Here is a 7385-nt window from a genome sequence, read left to right on the forward strand (position 1 = left end):
CTCCCGCCTGTCCCAGAAGCTGTCTGCTTCTGTGGTGCACACTCTCACCTGTGCAGACTAAGTTCCTAATTTCGGCCGATTCCCGGAACCAATATCGAGTAAAATTTTTAAAGGTACTTGTCAAACTGTGCAGTTTCGCTGAAATTATAGACAGAATACTATGTATGTAGACAATAGCTTATCGGTTATAGCTTCAAAACCCTGGAGGTGGTTAATTAACTTATTTAATTATAGTATTTTCATAGATTATCAAATGCATAATTTTATATGACCATATTAAGAAATACAATGGAAGCAAATTTTAAAGAAATTAAAAGTGCACAAACACCATATGGTCCTAATTTCTAATTACCATATGAAACTACAATTTAAACAAAGTATATAAAAATTAGAATATCTAAATATCATATGATTGACCTTAATTTCGTAAGAGCAAGAATAATTAAGTTTTACTTGTTTCTGTTTCAAAAGTTCAGAGAGATCCCTTGACTTTCAGAGTTTTTCCCCTGTGGTATAAATTTTAACTGTACAAACAAAAGTATATTTGCTTTGAAAAATTGGTTCCTTCTTATACTCTTCAGCAATTCAGTTTCACTAACAAGCACCATTCTTGTTATATAAGTATCTTTACTTATAGGAAAAATCTGTTTGTAATTCTAAATAAATGTAGTTTATTTATGCTATGACATGTTAAGAAAAGTAATAACAATATACAAGCTGACCTGTTTTCTGTGCTGTAATGACCTTATAATTTTAAGGGAGTCTTCTTTTTTAATCTTTAATTCAACAATCATTTACTGGGCAATTAATATGTATCAAACACTATAGTAGATAGTCATAAAATAAGAACAAAAGGGGAAGGTTTCTGGGATAATTTACATTAGTAGGATAGCATTAACAGAGTAAAAATGTACAATGCCTTACTTGTCCTGAGACACGTATATGCTTTCATAGTCATATTTTTCAGCATCTTTTTTCTTATTGTCTTTCTCTTTTTATTAATTAAATATATTAAATGTTTTTGAGTATTTCATGTATGAGTACCATAATTTCCAGCATGCCCTCTCCTAACTTGAACTCCTCCCATGTGTTTCACCATCACCTCCCTTGCTGATTCATGACCTCTAATTTATTTTTCTTAAACACAGACACAGTGATAAGTTCTAGGAGATAGCGAAGAACCATGGGAATGGAGTATAATTTAGGAGTTCCCTGGACATGCCTGAACAATATCCCAAAAGGAGATTTCTCTTGCTTGGCACTGGAAATTTTATTAGTCTTTTGCTTGCCTGTATGGGGTAACTCCATTAAGTGTGTGGATTTGTGAGCGGGATAAGGGGAGACAAAGACTGAGACAGAGAGACAGATACAGAAAGTCAGAGAAACAAAGAGAGTATTTTTAAGTAATTGTAAAATAATGTTTCCCTGTGACTTTTTCAAACATACTGAGAGTTATTTATCCATCCTCCTTTTATGAATTACACTTCCTCCACTCTTTCAGATTAAGTTTTTTCCTATCCCCACCCCGCCCTTACAGCACCTGTGTCCTACCATCTTACCCTTGTACAGCCCATTCTCTCACCCACTCTGAGATTTGTGTTTAGACCTGTTACAGGCCTTCCCTGGGTTCTGAAACAACAACAATAATTAAAGTGTGCAAAAACTGACTACACATAAGAGACTATTAGCTCCTCTTTAAATATGGTACTGTATAAAACTTCCTTAATGAGGCAAAGTTGAATCCAGACTACACAAAGGGGACACTATAACAAATTACGATTGCTTGTTATATATAGAAAACATTTTTTTCAGATTTTCACTGTTTTATTGGTTATTTTATTTATTGACATTACAAATGTTATCCCCTTCCAAGTTTCCCCTCCACAAACCCCCTAACCCCTCTCTCTGCCTCTATGAGGATGCTCTGCCACCCACCCACCCACCTACCCACTCCTGTCTCAGTGCCCTAGCATTCTGCTACCCTGAGTCATAGAGCCTCCACAGGACCAAGGGGTTCCCCTCCCAGTTTTGCCTGATAAGCCAATCCTTTGCTACATATGTAGCTAGGACCATGGGTCCCCGTGTGTACTCTTTCATTGGTGGTTTAGTCCCTGGGAGTTTTGCAGAGTCTGGTTGGTTGATTGGTTGATATTGTTGTTCTTCCTATTGCCCTAACTTCTTCTCCATTGGGGTCCCCATGTTTTTTCCTCTTCTTTCCTTTTCTTGAGAAATTCAGCTGGTTATGGTGGTGCACACCCTTAATCTCAGCACTACTCATCCAGTAGATTTTTCCTCTCACACAACAGCTCCAGTTGATTGAAGAATGATATTAAAATGGAGAAATATCCTCTCCCCTCACTCCCTCTATTTGTTGTTGTTGTTGTTGTTGTTGTTGTTGTTGTTGTTGTTGTTCTTCTTCTTCTTCTTCTTCTTCTTCTTCTTCTTCTTCTTCTTCTTCTTCTTCTTCTTCTTTTTCTTGATGGGATCAATCTACGAATTAGATTGTATCACGAAATAAGCTTAAGTAACCTCTAGCTTATTCTAGAGCAGAGTAGGAAGAACACCTCTCCAACCAAACAATAAAAACTGGCGTCAGTTCATCGGCCTTAGGGTCTCTATGGTCTCATAGATTTTTCTCTTCTTTCTGTAAATCTATACATACAATTTTTTCCACATATTGTATTTTAAAGCAAGTGCTTGTGAGTCTCGTTTTATTCAAGGGTACTCTCTAGATCAGAGGAAACTTCTTTCACTTCTCCACATGAAATGATAACCAAAATTCTCAGTACAAGTAAGTTATATGATTGCCACCATTTTGCTTCATCTTAGCCAAGTTTGTTTTTTTTTTTTTTTTTTTTTTGTCCTGGAATATTTTGGTTTCTCCATCTATATTGATTGAGAGTTTTGCTCGGTATAGTAGCCTGGGCTGGCANTTGTGTTCTCTTTGGGTCTGCATGACACATGTTCAGTATCTTTTGGCTTTTGGTGTCTCTGTTGAGAAGTCTGGTGTAATTCTGATAGGTCTGCCTTTATATGTTACTTGGCCTTTTACCCTTGCAACTTTTAATAGTCTTTTTGTTGTTGTTGTTGTTATTGTTGTTGTTTTGTGCATTTAGTGTTTTGATTATTATGTGATGAGAGGATTTTCTTTTCTGGTTCAATTTACTTGGTGTTCTATAGGATTCTTGTTCATTTATGGCCATCTCTTTATGTTTGGGAAGTTTTCTTGTGTGATTTTGTTGAAGACATTTTTGAGTCCTTTGAGCTGGGCATCCTTGATCCCCTAAGAACTCTGAATCTGAATCACATTTCATTTTTCATTAAGTCATGTGTTTCTCTAGTTCTTCTGTTTTGGGGATTTTTTGTTTTGTTTTGTTTCATTTGTTTGTTTGTTTGTTTTTAGTTCTTTGTATATTCTAGATATTAATGTTTCAACGATTTTCTCCAAATCTGTGGACTTGCTCTTTACTGGATTATTTCCTTAGCTGTACCAAAGCATTTTAGTTTTATGGGGTCATATCTGTCAATTGTTGGCCTTAGTTTCTAGGCAAATGGTATCCTATTCAAAAAGTAATTTCTTACACTTATATCTCATAGAACACTGCCTGCATTTTTTTGTAGAAGTTTCAGTACTTCAGGCTCCACATTAAGGTTGTCGATCCATTTTTAGTTGAGTTTTGTACAGTAGAATAAGTGCTGTTCTAGTTTCATGTAGACATGTAGATTTCTAGACTCAATTTGTTGAAGATATTCTTTTTTTTCTCCATGTGTGTAATTTTGGCATCTTTGTGAGTCATCATATAGCTGTGCTTACATTTGGTTCTTCTATATTATTCCATTGATCTACATGTCTCTTTTTGTACATTGGCCTTCTTTTTTACCTACATGCCCTAGAAGTTCTTTTTTTTTCAATTATCCCTTTTTATTAGATATTTTCTTCATTTACATTTCAAATGATCATTTTAAGGCCTTTTATTAAGTTGTTTCTCATTTCTGATGTCTTTGTCCCTCCATTCATCAATTAGCTATGTCCAATCTACATACTATAGTCAGTATAGCTACTTCTTTCTTAGAAAACCTGTCCCTAGCCCCTCAAGTTGTTTTCTTCCTGTGATATTCTCAGTTTACCCTTCATCTTTCCATTTTAGTTCTCATTTCAATTGTAATTGTTTATCTGTGAAGCTCTATGAAGGTGATATTATATCAGTTCTTCTCATTCTATGCCGCTCTGAGAAGCACAATGCCTAAGACAGTGAAGATGGTGAGTTCACACCTATGAAGAAAGAAAAAGAAAGTAGGAAGTGAAAGACAGGGCTGAAGAGAGAAGGGATTCAGGAAAGAAGAAGAACAGGCAAGGAGGTAGGAAGATGTGGAAGAATTAAGGGAAAGAAAAGAAGAGATATAGTAAAATTGATTATATAAGGATAAGGAGTTTATAGGAGTTAAAAGACTTCAGAGAAATATTAACTTTTTAACTTTTAAGTTTTTTCCACTCATCAGTGTCCCTAGCTTCTCTATGGCTCCCTTTCTGAATAAGAACAGGTGTCTACAATTTTCAAACCCAAGAAAATAGGCTAAACCGAACCACTTTCTGAGGACAGTACCACTGGCATGAAGTTGATAATGATATTACCAGATTACAGCATGTATGACTTAATAGATGCCTTCCTAAAGCAGTTCTATAGTCATCCTAATCTCCTGGGTATTTCCGCCTTTCCTATTTACCAAAACCTCATATAATTTTATAATTCTGCACCTCTATTCTGGTGATGGAAAAAGAAGAAAATAAACGTCTAAGTAGGACATGGTAAGTCATTTATAAATGAATTGCTTCATTCAGTCTGTCCTCTGTTCCCAAGAGTAATTATGAATTGCTTGAATAAAGTGATAGTCATCAGTCTTATGAAGATTAATATGAGCAAAAGTAGCACTTCCCCTCTGGTGTAGTTATTATCTGCAGTCAGTTGCTTCCACATCTATTTTTTATTATGAAGAGAAGAGACAACACAAAATCAGTCATCTTAGAAGGTTTAATAGCAAACTAGTCTTTATATATATATATATATATATATATATATATATATATATATAGAGAGAGAGAGAGAGAGAGAGAGAGATATCAAACAGCAACTCTTCTTTCCATATTGAAAAAACTAATATAGCATTGGAAGTGGTCTTCTCATTCTACTTTTATTGTAGTACTGCAATTTTAAGTTACTATAAGAATCACTTTTGATTTGAATGAAGACTTCATTATTGTGATTTTAATTGCTTGATTTCATGTTCTAGTCTAGCTCCATTGAATTTAAAATATGAAAAGGTACATTATCTTTTACTATTCTCTAAATATCATGGAACACAAAGACAATCCAGGTAATGCTTTTGTATGACTATTTTTGAAAATATATGTTTATATATCCTCCCTGAATGTCTATTTTAGAAATATTAGGCATTGTACTAAATCAGATCATTGTTCCATATAATTAAGCATAAGACTGTCAGTAACAAACCTCCAACATGCTACTGAAAAATATACTGTGTACAACTATTTATGTAATATATTACTGTCAAAAACTGTTTATTTCACTATCATATGTTACAATTAAAAATATAACCATCATTACAACATTTATGAGTTAAGGAAAAAACATATTGAATTCATCTGTTTTTATCATAATATTCAATTAAAATAATTTAAATTATCTGTGTCTGATTAACTTTTCTAATCATAGCTGCCTTAGTTAAGAATATAATTGCTGTGATAAAGCACCATAACCAAAATCAACTTGGGAAGGGAAGAGTGTATTTTAACTTACAGTTTCCTATCACAGTGCATCAGTGAGGAACTTAAACAGGGCAGTAACCTGGAAACAGGAGCTGATGCAGACGCCACAAGTTTGATCTCCATTGCTTTTCCACTTTGAATACATGCCAGGACCACCTGTCTATGGGTGGCACCATCTGATCATCAATCATCACATCAATCATTAATCAAAGTTTGTCTATAGAACAATCTTTTGGAGGTATTTTCTCAGTTATAGCTCCCGATTCTTATATAATATTAAGTTGTGTAAGATGTTAGTATGGCAAAAAAAAACCAAAAAACAAAAAACAAAAACAAACAAACTAGTCAGCACAACAGTACTATTCACGAGTTAGGGCTTAACTAGTCAAAATAACCAATTTGTTTTCTAAAAGAACAAATACCCTCATCCATCCTGCCATCTTGGACAGTTTGGAATGTAAGCCCAGAATCCAAATAGAACTTAAGATCAAACTCCTAGACTAGTTCACACTCCTGCTCAATGTCAGCCACTCACTGATTGTTAGGCTCTGGAATGTCAGCCACCCCATGCACCACTGAGCCCCAAGACTGAAGGAAACTGAAAATAAAACTCTAGTTAAGAACATCAAGAGCACTTGATAACTCAGGGGAATGCTCAAGTTGCCTATCATGCCAGAAGCTGGTTGGATCACTCTTTCTGTCACAACTACATTTGAGGTCTCTTGGGGGTTAGGAATGGTTAGAGGGGTGGGGTAGACTTGAGTCTGGTGTTATTACCATTTCTGTCACTATAATATTTGATCCATCTCTTAAGTCAGCTATCTCTAACATCCGATGCAAATCAGCATCAGAGATGGTGCCGAACATTCTCTCTGTCACCACCATATTTGAAGCCTGCTGGTAATCATAAAAGTGGACAGAGGGCTTCAGAGTGCCAGAGGAGGTATAGGATTCCCTAACAGTGACATTACCATAGCCCAGAGGATCAGAAATTGGCATAGAATGTTGTATGCCAGCACCAGAGGGGTAGGTGTTCTCAAAAATTACTGTGGCAATGACAAAATGTGGGGAAATGGGTGGATTTCACTAGCAAGGAGCTCTGTATGCTGAGGGCACATCAGTTCAGAGCTCTGAGGATGCCAAAAAGCGTCTAGTTTTTTTCCCAGGTTGATATATGCCAAATTCTTATACTTAGGCCCCAAGTTATCCAGGTTTCATCTAGGTCTTCTTCAATAAAGCTGCAACAGCCCACAGAAGATAGATGAGAAGATAGTCATTGGATGGATATCATTCATCTTCATCTACATAAGGATAGGCTTTCTGTCAGAAGTAACCTTCTCTAAAAATTCATATTGAGACTCCCATCGCTAAATTCTCTCATTGAAATTCTTCTTAATGTTCCCAAATTTTCTTGGAATATATCTGGTATGTTTGATGTTTTAACTCCATCTATTGGATCAAATCCTGTAGTTCTTTCTTCTCCTCCTAGATCTTGCATTTTTTTGCCACAATATTCATTTATATTAACTCGTGAGTTGTGAATACATTCTATAATATTGGAATACCAGGTAGGATATGTGACATACAGATGGTGGTTATA

The 7385-nt window shown here is 35.3% G+C and overlaps 1 pseudogene; it reads right to left on the reverse strand.

Moving 5' to 3' along the window:
- Window positions 1-6285: 6285 nt before the first annotated feature.
- Window positions 6286-7040, reverse strand: LOC110286376 (annotated as a pseudogene).
- Between the last annotated feature and the right edge of the window lie 345 nt (window positions 7041-7385).

Source organism: Mus caroli, chromosome X (assembly GCF_900094665.2).
Source record: "Mus caroli chromosome X, CAROLI_EIJ_v1.1, whole genome shotgun sequence".
In the NCBI taxonomy this organism is placed as follows: Eukaryota; Metazoa; Chordata; class Mammalia; order Rodentia; family Muridae; genus Mus; species Mus caroli.